This window comes from Apodemus sylvaticus, chromosome 19, assembly GCF_947179515.1.
Source record: "Apodemus sylvaticus chromosome 19, mApoSyl1.1, whole genome shotgun sequence".
Classification (NCBI taxonomy): Eukaryota; Metazoa; Chordata; class Mammalia; order Rodentia; family Muridae; genus Apodemus; species Apodemus sylvaticus.
The window spans coordinates 27556172-27569194 of NC_067490.1; positions in this window are offsets into that span (position 1 = coordinate 27556172).

The window sequence follows — 13023 nt, forward strand, 5'->3', positions numbered from 1 at the left end:
AAGGACTCTACCAACTGAGTGACATCTCCAGCCCTCATTTACTGTGACTACTGTGACCCGTGTGTCGCGTTTACAGATGAGAATCAAGCACGAACAGGTTACAGATTTGCCTAAATCCTTACATTCAGGATTCACATCCACAGGCTACCATTCTGAAGCTGGCAAATCAATCCAGACTCAGAAGACAGCAAACGAAAGAAGCCTTTATTTGTGATCTTGGGAACTGCAGACTGTAAGATAGACTCAGCGGTCTCTGAATCAGTGTTGGAGAGAAGGCAGGGAGAATGAACGTCTGAGCATGTAAGCAGTTAAAAAAAAATTTATTTTTAGGCAACTTGTGTTGCGTGGCGAAAGAACAACTTGGAGTCCTTGCATTGGGGAGGACGAGGCAGGAGGATTCCCAGGCCCCTATGCCACATAGTGAGACTCTTGTCTCCAAAGGGAAAAAAAAAAGTAAAAATAAAATAACATTTTAAAAATTGGTTCTGGGTTCTGGAGAGAAGACTCAGCAGTTGAAGGCACTGACTACTCTTCCAGAGGACCCAGGTTCAAATCCCAGCACCCACATGGTAGTTCACAACTGTCTGTAACTCCAAGATCTGACTCTCACATAGACATACAGATAATACACCAATGCACATAAAATAAAGGTAAATACATTTTTTAAAATAAATAAAATATATTGGTTCTGGTTGGTGGGGAATCCCTTAGCTGTTAAGAGCACTTGATGCTCTTGCAGAGGACTGACACTAAATTCCCAGCAACCATGGGGGGGGGTGGGTTGGGGTGTCACAACCACCTGCAACTCTGACTCAAGGAAATGTGACAGCCCCTGGTACACCTGCACTCATGTACACATCCTACACACAGACTCATAATTAGCAATGAGATACATTTTATTAATATTTTTAATATTATTAGTCTGGGTTGAGGGGAGTGTGCCTTTAATCCCAGCATTTGGGAAGCAGAGGCAGATTTCTTTAAGTTCAAAACTAGCCTGGACTACAAAGCAAACTTTAGTTCAGTCAAGGCTACACAGTTGAGGCCTGTTTCAAAAACAAAAAGTCACTACCAGGCTGGCACCATAGATGAAGCCTGTCACCCAAGCATTTGGGAGACTGAAGAAGGAAGATCTAGAGTTCCAGGCCCATCTGGGCTACCAGTATTGAAACCCTGTGAAGGAGGAGGAAGCAGCAGCAGCAGCAGCAGCAGCCGCCACCAAGGATGACAGCTCCCGCTGTAATCCCAGGCTGAGGTTAGGATCATCATAAGACATCATAAGTTCATGTTAGCCTGAGCTATGGAGTAACTTCAAGTTCAGTCAGTTCAGTCAGAACTAGAGTGAGCCCCCTCAGTCAAAAAACTAGGAGAAGGGGAGGAGCCCAACCCTTTCTGTGGATCCATAGGCAGGTAATGGCTGCTGGGGACAGGAGAGATCTTCTTCAGTGGTAATCACTGAGAAAGTGTCCATGCTCCTGTAACTAACGATCGCCCATGCTCCTCATGAAACTCAGTGTGTGACATACACACAAATGTATGAAAGGTATGTAGCTAGGAAGAGCTGATCATCATGAGGGGACGAGACAAAGTAATGGGGGTGACTATGATCAAACGTATTCGTTCTATACAAGCACAGAGATGTCCTTATAAGACCCATTATTGTATGTAAGTAATGTAGTCTAACAACATTTTGTTAAACGTTGAGCAGGCAAGATGGCTCAGTGAGTTAAGGCACTTGCTGCTAAGCCTGGAAACCTGAGATCAAGCCCTGGCACCCCACATGATAGATGAGGCACAGCTTGTGCAAGTTGTCCCCTGATCTCACTCGCCACCATGACGCGTGTGCCTGTCTACACACACACACCAATAACAGAATAGGTAAATGCAATTTTTCAAAAACTTAAAGAGATGGGGAAGTTACAGCCACTGGAAAAGGGAACAGGAGGAAGTGAGGCAGAATCAAGAAACCCACTGACGATTATCACAGCAGAATCCATCTCACCCTCGTCTCTCCCGCCCCGACTCTCCCCAACACATTCCAGCCCAGGTGAGGAAAGTCAAGTGGTCCAGCAAAACCACTCACAGTGCTCTGCAGCTGGCCCTGGGGCTCACACACACACACACACACACACACACACACACACACACACACACAAGAACAGAGAACAGTACCAGCTAACCCCCAGGCAAGATGAGGACAGGACTTGCAGCGGTTGGCACAAGTCCCTGGAGTTTATCAGTCCTTACTGTCATCTTACTACTGGGAAAAAGCAAGGCCTGGGGAAGAAAGAGACAACCATCAGTGATCACGCAGCATCTTGGGCAATAATCATGTCTGGAAGCAGGTCTCCTGACTGAGGGGAAACCCAGCCTTCTTCCACCCTCCCGCAGCAGGCTCTCCTCCTGGTAGACACACAAGCCCCAGACTCCCCTCTTCAGTTCCTGCTAGCAGCTCCCACTTCCCCTGGGGAGCAGAGTAGGGAAGTGGGCCCTGAGCAGAACACTGAACAGCTGAAGAGAGCTGGAAGATTTGCTCTTGCTAAGATTTAGCTCCATGCTAAAGAGGCAAGAGACTCAGAATCTCCAATTAGCCTCTGCCACATACCAAGTTTGAGACCAGCCGTGTGTCAAAACTCACTGGCGTGAGCTTGTATATTCAATGAGTGTATTCTCACAATATTTTACCAAATCAGTGGGTACCGAAATCATCTATAAAATCCCTCTTAGAGCCAGCCATGGTGGCTGGTCTTGAAGCACAATACTCGGGAGGCAGAGGCAGGAGTTAAGACCCTGTAGTCTCAGAGTGGGGGTGGGGTGGGGATGGGGGTGGAGAAGTGTTGAAATGGGGTTGCCCCAAGCTTAAAGACCTAAGTTCAATTCCTGGGACCCACATAGTGGGATGAAAAAGAAAGAATTCTCAAAAGTTGTGTTCTGATTTCCAGAGGAGCATGGCATTCAAGTGTGTGTGTGTGTGTGTGTGTGTGTGTGTGTGTGTGTGTGTGTGTATGCACGCCCACACGCGCAAAGACAGCAAAATGACTCTGTGAGTAATAGCTTACCAATACCAGCAAACCAGAGTTCGGTCCCCCAAACCACATGAAGAAAGTGAGGAACCGTCCCCATCAACCTGTCCCTTGACCTCCACAAACACATGGCATTCACCTTTCCCCAGCTGCCCACACACACAATAATAAAAAAATAAATAAAAATCTAAGCCTTGAAATATGAAGTAAATAAATGAAGTAAATAAAAGAAGAATTATGATCTGGGCTTAGGCATTCAGAGCTGTGAAGCCCTTGAGGCCTTTTGCCTGGCCAAACTGTTCTAGGAACCCCCAGGGATGCATTTATCGGAAGTGTTCACAGAGGGCTCTTTATGAGAGGCCTGGGACCCGGAAGGATCCCAGTGCCTGAAGGGTGCTGGGGTGGTAAGGAATCAGGGCTGTGAGAGCAGTGTACAGAAACAGTCTACAAGAGGCAAATGGAGCAAGACTGGCATGTGCAGCCAGCCTGCAAGGCGATATGATACCAACAAATGCTGGCAAAGCAGGGTCCCAAAGCTCTACGACAGAGTGGAGCCCTCCCAGACTTCCCAGGGTACCCAGCAGAGCTGGCCTCTTCCGATCCCAAAGCCTCACATTGAGAGGCCACGCTGTAGTATCTTCTGTGAAATGCAGGATATTGGTCTGTGGGTTTGAGATCGGGTCTGGTCTCCCAATGTAGCTCAGGCTAGCCTGGAACTTGTCATCCCATCAAACGCTGGACAAGTGCCTCCTGATGTTTCAACAACTGCGAGGTGTGGGGAGGGCAAACATCTCAGGGAGCCTCAGTTGCATGGTCCTTCCAGACATGGTGGCCTGCAGAGGAGATAAGGTATCAGCAAGGGGAGGGAGGGAGCCAGGCACTGTGGTCAGGGGAATCTGACTTTCCAGCAATCAAGCTGTGAGCAGTCAGGTCCTTTCTGTTGCCTGACTTGTTAACAACCAGGTCCTTTATCGATACAAGTTTCACAGAACAAAGATAGACTAATGATTCACCAAGTGGTGTAGAATATATGTTTGTCTTTTCTCTACATGTCCAGGGTTACAAGTTCAGTCACAATTAGAAAATACAAACAGAGCAGATTATTCTTGCTATTATAATTAGCCCTGTAACTCCAATTTAAAAAATCTACAGAATGTCACCTCCAAGCAAACACATTAAATACATGATAGCCTGCTTTTAGGCTGGTAATGTTTGCTGTTTGAAAGCACTCTGGACAAACAGAAAATATCTGAACCTGTCTTTTTATGAATAGCAAATACTAATACCTAGCTTCTTTTATTATATATTTCATCATCTACACTATAAAGTAGGAAAAAGTTTATTTTAGTCTATCTATCTTGTTTACTGAGTTTTATTCCAGGAGTACCTCCTCTAGCCCTTTATCTTTAAATTACATTTTTAGAGACCTCTAAGCCTATAATAAAAAGAGACCTTGACTCTGTAGCCTGTTCTCCCGGCCAGTCAGGGTTTGTCAATTGTCTCTCTTTGCCCTACATCAATTATACTGCTTGAGTTTGCCCAGGGGCAGATAGCCCAAGAAGATACCTAGAGTAATGGCTTCATCTAGCTGTGTACTAATCTGTTCTTAATGATCTCCAGGACTTAATGGAGACTTCCAAATAGTGGCCAGATAAAGTTAATTCTAGGATTTTTCCTAAAAGAACTCAGACGTAATTTCTCTCAGGAAAAGACATAGAATGAACCATAACGCAGAAAGTCCCCATGACGCAGCACACAGAGGCCAAAAGCCAAACGTTAGAGATAGAAGAGCAGCGACAGTGGCCCTCCACTCAGTGTTGCTGGAACCTTGTCACGTGGTTGTGCTGGCTGCTGGCTTCTGGCTTTGAGTCTCACCACTCCCCGTAGTAACACCAGCAGCAGCTGTCGCACCTCCTCACGGCTACTCCAGCCCATTATCAGCCACCTCTGCTCCTTCATCTGAACCCCCTCTTTAGCTGGATACCTGCGCACCTTTGAAAAAACTACATTTCCCAACCTCCCTCAGGGCCGTGAGACTTCGTTCTGGTCAAAGACGCGAGAAAAAAAACCCAATATTCGTTTTGAGATGTCTCTGTACTGTTCTCAGTGGGAAGCAAGGGGTTCAATATCTCACAGCCAGTCCAGCCAGCTAAAAAAAGAAAGAAAGAAAGAAAGAAAGAAAGAAAGAAAGAAAGAAAGAAAGAAAGAAAGAAAGAAAGAAAGAAAGAAAGAAAGAAAGAAAAAGAAATTTGTTTTATCTTCTTTGCATTGTCATCTCCCTTCCTTGTCAACGATGTTTTGCTTTGGTGTAGCATTTTGTTTGTGTCTGTGTCTGTTTCTATTTTGTTTTGTTTCTGCTTTGTTTGCTATGCCTCGGGAGAATCTCATGCAAGCCAAGCTTGCTTCAGACCTGCTGGGGCGAAGCTGAGAGAGATCCGCCACCTCCACCATTCCCAGTTTGCACAGCGTGAGGACCTCTAGCATGCTGGGAAGCAGTCTGCATCCTCCTCAGGCCAGAGGTTAGGCTTGGCTGCTTGGTTCAGTCTGGAATAGGATCCTGCTGTGTAGCCCTGGCTGGCCTAAAATATCTGCTATGTAGCTAGGTGTGTTGGTACACACCTTTAATCTCACCACTGGGGAAGTAGAGGTACGGGATCTCTGTGAGTTCTAGAGTAGCCTGGTCTACAGAGTAAATACCAGGCCAACCTGGGCTACCTTTGGAGATGCTGTCTCAGAGAAACAACAAACTGATAGGTAGCCCAAGCTGACTTTGGACTTTTGTGTGTCCTCCTTGCCATTACCTTCCAAGAGCTAGCCAATAAACATGAGCCACATCATCTACCTAAATGAGGTTTTTGGTTTTTTCCTTATAGTACTTGAACCCGGGACCTAGCACATGCCGGACCATGGTTCTACCACTGAGCTACATCCTCAGCCAGGGAAGCCATATTTCTGTGCTTCAGGAAAGTTGCCTGGGATCTTTGATTCTCGTTAGCATTTACATGTTGTTGTTCCAACAGCACATATATTGAGCACCCAGTATAGACAGAGCCATGTAGCAGGGACACAGTGGAAATGTCACACTAGGAGACTTCCTTACTCTGCCACTCTGGGAAGGCAGCACCCAGCAGGCACTTAGCGGGTTATCCTTGGCACATGGGTTCCATTTGGCACCATGAGGCCCTGTCCCTTCCTGGATGTCGCTTTGCCACAGTGTCTTAAGTCAGCCTGTCAAGTCTACCCACTGCTGCTCGATCCCCGGAGGGCATCCAAAAGAACATCCGGGGCAGGGTGTAGGAGCAGCGGGTACAGACCAGGCAAGGGGCGTCTGAGTCACCCCTGAGAGGGAGGTCAGAGCTGGTGTATATTGCTTGAAAAATGCCTTCAAAAAGGGCACAGGCCTCTGTGTACCTGCACATGTTAGGTGACCGTTCCTTCCTCGGAGAGGAGGCGTGATTTAGCTACTTAACAAGCCCACAGCTAAACAGAGGGACCAGCTCTGAGACTTGCCTTCTGCTAACTCCACCCCAGCAGTCTGGACAAGCTTCCTGCTTGGGAAGCACAGATCCCTCAAACCTCAGGTTCCTGCTCAGAGCCCTGGCTGTGGGCGGAGCTCACTAGATGAATGACGATTCCGGAGCCTGAGCGAGGAGAGAGAGAGAGAGAGAGAGAGAGAGAGAGAGAGAGAGAGAACGAGCAGGGCGCTCTGTGTGGGCCGTTGTTTCTGTGATGTTCTCTAAACTGTGGAGGCTTGCCCAGAGCTTAGCCGCTGGGGAGAGCGAGGAGAAAAAATCGAAGCGCGGGGAGGACTGATAATATTTGTGGTGGTACTGCTCATAACCCAGCACTCCAGTGGTGGAGGCAGGAGGATCTGGAAGAGTCCAAGGCCAGCCGGAACTCTGTGGGGTGGTGGGTGGGAGGGTGGGTGCGGGAGAAACTTGAAAAAGTTAGATTTGTAATACATGTTATGCCATTGCTTTGACTAAGCCTCAGCACCGGGGAAGAACGAAAGATAAAGTTCTGCATCATAACTAAAACCTGCCTATCTACCGCATCTTTCCTGGAGAGCCGGAGAAAGAAGGGGCAGATCTATGTTCCACGTGGAACATGGAACATTGAGTCAGAGAGATTAATCCGTGTTCAAGTAATCCGTTGGACGATGGTGCCCCTGTGAATCCCAGCTACTCAGGGCTGAGGCTGAATTGCTTCAGCCCAAAATGTCAAGTCAGGTTGGACAACATAGCAAGACTGCATCTCGTAAAAGTAAATTCAAAATAAAACTGTAACCTAATGTTCTTTTTTTTTCTCTCTCTCTTAAAACTTTATTTTTGGATAATTTCCTTTTTTTTTTTAAAGATTTATTTACTTATATGTAAGTACACTGTAGCTGTCTTCAGACACACCAGAAGAGGGTGTCAGATCTCTGATCAGATGGTTGTGAGCCACCATGTGGTTGTTGGGAATTGAACTCAGGACCTCTGGAAGAGCAGTCAGTGCTCTTAACCGCTGAGCCACCTCTCCAGCCCTTTTGATAATTTCCTACATGTATATAGTGCATTTTCATTATATTGTGGCTGCCCCGCCCCCATCTTGTCTCCCTCACCCCTTCTAACGTCATGACTTCTGTTTGTGTGTGTGTGTGTGTGTGTGTGTGTGTGTGTGTGTGTACGTTTCATCTTGATTGCTTACAAAAGCGTGGGCACCCTACTAGTGGCTACTGCTGTCCCAGCAATCATTAATGGCCTATAAAGTCTCAGGAAGGGGCGGGGCCTTCTGAGGCCCCTCCCCACCAGTCAGTTACTGTCTTTTGCGGTGCCCACTTCAGAGGGAAAATAATTGAGCTGAACTCTGCACTTTTTCTTCTTGGTCTCCAAGCGGGGGATCAGTCTTTCTCTGTCTATAAAACTAGCCGCCTTTGATCAGCCTTTGCCCCATTAGGATACGTATTCCAATTTAAAGGCTGAAGCATTGAGATCTTTGAACTAAGCCCAACGTGGTGGCTCACACTTGCAATCCTGAGCTACAGGATGACTGCCGGGCTAATCTAGGCAACAAAACAAGACCCTTCAACAAAAGGAGAAAGCAGAAGTTGGGGCTTCAGTTGGAACCATGTTTGCCAAATAATGCAAATAAGGCCCTGGGTTCAATCTCCGGTACCAAAATCTAGGGCAAGGTGGCAGTGGAGGCCGAACTGAGGAGCTATAGGAGTTCAAAGTTATCCTCAGGTACGATCAAGTTTGAAGCTAGCCTGGGCTACATGAAACCCATCTCAAAAACAGACAGCGGGTCGCAGAGTTGGCTCGGCACCTTAAGAACAGTGCCTACTCTTCCAGAAAACCCAGGTTTGAGTCCCAGCATGCACGTGGTGGCTCACAACTTCCTGTAACTCCAGCTTTCCAAGGATCTAATGCCCTCTTCTGTCTTTCTCAGATACCAGGCATGGGCATAGTACACAAACATACATGCAGATAAACACATAAAATAAACAAACAAGAGCCGGGTACATGCCATTGATCCCAGCACTTGGGAGGTGAAGGCAGGCAGATCTCTGTGAGTTCAAGGCTGTTTTGGGGTCTACGGGTCTACCAGGCCAGCCTGAGCTACATAGTGAGACTCGGTCTAACACACACACACACACACACACACACACATACACACACACACAGAGAGAGAGAGAGAGAGAGAGAGATCCTAGGAATGCCAGCTACTCCAGAGGTTAAGGCAGGAGGGTTGAAAGGCCAAGGCCTCATTGGGCTACAGAGAGCTCAAGGCTAGTCTAGGAAATTTAGTGAGACCCAGTCTCAAAATAAAAATCAAAGAGAAGTCCAGGGCTGTGGCTCAGTGAATGTGCTTGACTCCTATCTGTCTCTCTGTTTGGTCCCTGACATAAAACACAAGCAAAACAGACAAATAAAAACGCTGATCTTCTGTTAGTGTGATGGCGCGCTGAGCCCGGGAAGTCCAACCTTTGAATGGAGGTTTGCTTAGGTTTGCTTAAGAAATTGCGTCTCAGAGACTCTGGCCAGCCTGGTAGAGCCAGGACTGGAACCTGAGATGGTTTGGAGCTGTAGTCTGTGGCATGATATCTCCACTGCATGGGGTGATCTGCTGGACACTACCGCTTAGTGCCCAAGACATGAAGACATCAGAGACAGGTGCCAGGGCCTGTCTGCGTCTGATGCTGCCATCACCTCTCTGCGCCAGGGTCACCACCCTGAGAACACTCTGTGGCTTCTGGGACCTTCTGGCTGCTGTTCAGTCTGATAGTTCTGCTCCAGTGACCAGGCAGGTCCCCACAATTGGTCTGCCTTATGTGCCAGACTTGATATTTTTATTTTAGCATGTTTTTGTCTGTCTGTTGCCTGTGTGTCCACATATATGGATAGGTAAGGGTGCACACTTGCCAGGATGCACGTGTGGAGGTTACGGCACAGTTTTGGAGAGCTGGTTCTTTCCTTCTACCCCACAGGCTCCAGACACAGAACTCAGGTTGATGAGTCTTGGAGGCAAGGGCCTTCCTGGTTGAGTTGCCTCTTGACCCCGGGTTTTTTATTTTACTTTATTTTATTATCACTGTGTATGATGCGGGGCAGATATGACAACAACTGTGGCAGTCGGAGTGTGGTCAGTTCTTTTATCTTCACCCACGTCCTGCAGACAGAACTCAGATCTTCCGATTTGGGCGACAAGTATCTCTACCTGCTGAGTCATCTTGTGGTTCACCCCCATTATTGTTCGCTGGTTCGTTCGTTTGTTGGTTTGTTGGAGACACGGTCTCATGTGTCTAGGGCTGGCTTTAAACTAGCTATGCAGCTGAGGACGGCCTTGAACTTCTGATCTTCTTGCCGCCACCTCCCTGGGTGGTAATTCTCCAACCAGGACCATTTTATTGGGTGCTCGAGATAAAACTGTAGAGTATGGCTTGGTTCTTGGTTCGTGCTAGGCAAGCATGCTACCTAATGATAGAGATCAGCAAGCCCAGGTTCTTGTTTTGTTTTGTGATAGGGTCTCACATAGCCCAGGATCAAACTTACTATGTAGCTCGGAATCTTAAACTTCCTGATCCTCCTGCCTCTGCCTCTTAAGTGCTGTAATTATAGGTACACGTCGCGGTGCCTGGCTTTAGGCTCTTGGATATATTAACTTTATCAAGAAGACATCTTAGGGCTAGCCTCTGCTCACTGGCATGTCACCTATCCTAGCCCTTAGGATAATGGACTGATAACATTCTTATCTTGGGCTGGAAGTGTGTGCCTTAAATGTCTTTGGAGTCAAGTAGGCTAGGAATTGAGGATCTGAATCTTCAGGTTTTCTGGAGTTTTCCATTATAGTCTCTTGGCTTGTTGGGAATTTATCAATTCTTATTCTGAATCCAAATTGCCTTGACCAAGATGGAAACTCTCTACTGTCCTCCTAGAACCAAAGCAGATGGACCACTATGAAGTTTGAGGTCAGCCTGAGCTACATTGCGTGACACTTCCTCAAAATGGAAGCAAAAAGAACTGTTAGTATAGCCCAGTGATAGAACACTTGCTTTAGATTCAACACACAACACACACACACACATATACACTACAGATGCACACACCACACACACACCACAGTACACCCACATATACACCCACACATACACGCACACCACTCATACACTACACATATACCACACATACACACCACACACACACACACACACAAACCAGACAGACACACCCCATACCACACACATATATACATACACACATATACACCCTACACACATATACACACACATGCCACACATACAAACTAGACACCTCCCCACATATCCCCTCCATATATACACATACCATATATACACACACCCACACACCACACATGCACATTCAAAACACACACATATGCCACACATACACAAATATACACCACACATACACACACACACACCACTCATACCCACCCACACACCACACATACACCACACATACTACCACACCCTACATACACACACATAGACCACACATACATGCCACACACACACACACACACACACACTCACACACACACATGATAGCCACTCTCTCTGTCTTTTTGGTTTTTTGTTTGTTTGTTTGTTTGTTTGTTTGAGACAGGATTTCTCTGTGTAGCCCTAGCTGTCCCGGAACTCACTCTGTAGTAAACCAGGCTGGCCTCGAAATCAGAAATCTGCCTGCCTCTGCCTCCCAAGTGCTGGGATTAAAGGCGTGCGCCACCTCCGCCCAACTTGATAGCCACTCTCACTTGAACCCAAAAGCTTAGCTTAGCTCAAGAGGCCAGCCTTGCCATCAACAATCCAGAATATTCTCCTCCCCTTACTTCTGTCTGGCTGCCTTCTAAGAAGAACCTTGGCTTGTATCTTGCTTCTCTATCAGAGCCACTAGTGCAGCTGCTTGGCCAATTAGGAGAAAAGTTCCCATAGAGTGGCAGAGCAGTTCTTTGCCACAGAAGGCCAATGAACCTGTTTCAAGGTCATTGCCCATTCAACTGTTAACTCACAGATAGGGTTTCATGGCCTGGCTAGGCCAGGTAAGGAGCGTTCACAGCTGCTCCTGCCCTCAGCAGAGCAGGGCTGGGGGAGGGCAGTAACACTGCGCTCCTGGCTGGAGAAGACAAAATGTCTAATAGTTTCTCCTCTCCACAGATTACCAAAGTCAATTAGTTTATGTGTGTGTGCATGTGTATGTACGTGTGTGTGTGTGTGTGTGTGTGTGTGTGGTGTGTGTGGTGTGTGTGTGTATGTGTGTAGAATATGCCCATGTATGCACACATATGTGCAAGGACACTCTTCATTGGAGAGCTTTATCAAATAGCTTCTTTGCCATATTTCTTTATTGAAACAGGACACTTGCTAAACTTAGTGCTTGCTTTGGCTAGACAGACTGGCCAGCAAGCCCCCAGGATCTACCCTGTCTCTGTCCATCAGAGCGGGAATTACAGACCTGCACTGCCACACCCAACTTTATGTGGGTACCAGAGATCTAAACTGGGGTCCTATGTTTGCTCAGCAAACTACCCAAGCACCCAAGTGAGCAAGCCATCCAAGCACCATTGTTTACCTTTTAAGAGAAAAGTTATGACACGGCATAATGGCGCACAGCTATGATCCTCCAGCCTGGGCTATGTAGTAAGTTTTAAAGCAGCCTGGAGTGTGGTTTGATGGTCCAAGCCTGTAATCCCAGCACTTGAGAGGGAGAAGCTGGAGGATCCCGAGTTAAAGGTCAATCCTGGCTACACGATGAGTTCAAGGCCAGTCAAGGCTACATGACTGTTGGGGGTTGGTTGTAAGTTTTTTTTAATTGGGCTCCCAAAACCACTCGGGAATCTGCACATTCAAAAGCTAGAAGAAGCCTGCCCATTGGCTCTGATTGGGAAATAAAGTTGCCAAAGGCCAATGGCTGGGCAAGTTGAAAGAGGAGGGACTTTTAGATTTCCCAGGCAAAGAAGAAGAGAGGATGGGGAAACAGAGGGGTTAGATGTAAGAGCTTCAGGAAAGAGAGCAACCAGCCTTGTAAGAATTTGGGAAAGCGGCCCTAGAGGCCGCTCCCTCATTTAGTCTGGGATAGCAGAGATGAAATGTTGATTTAGTAAGTTGACTCAGGAATATTGGAGGGGAGAATGTATGCTAGCTATAGGGAGGATTAGAAATGTACAGCCATTGTTGAGCTAGTCAAGGCATATCAAAATTAGCTGGTGTGTGTGTGTGTGTGTCTGTCTGTCTGTCTGTCTGATTCTCGAACCCAGAGAGCTCTTAGCTCTTGGGAGGGTACAGTATGCCTGCAACTTGCTGGGAGCAAAGAGGCTAAACCAATTCACCAGTACACAGGAGACACCAAATAAAACAAAATCAACCAAAAAGGGCCAACTGGGGAAACATAGCAAACCCAACCTCTTGGGTTTGAACTCCCAAACTCAAATGATCTATTCATTTTCATTTTCTGAATACTGGGAACAATCATCTGTCTTCTTCTTCTTCCTATTTGTTTGT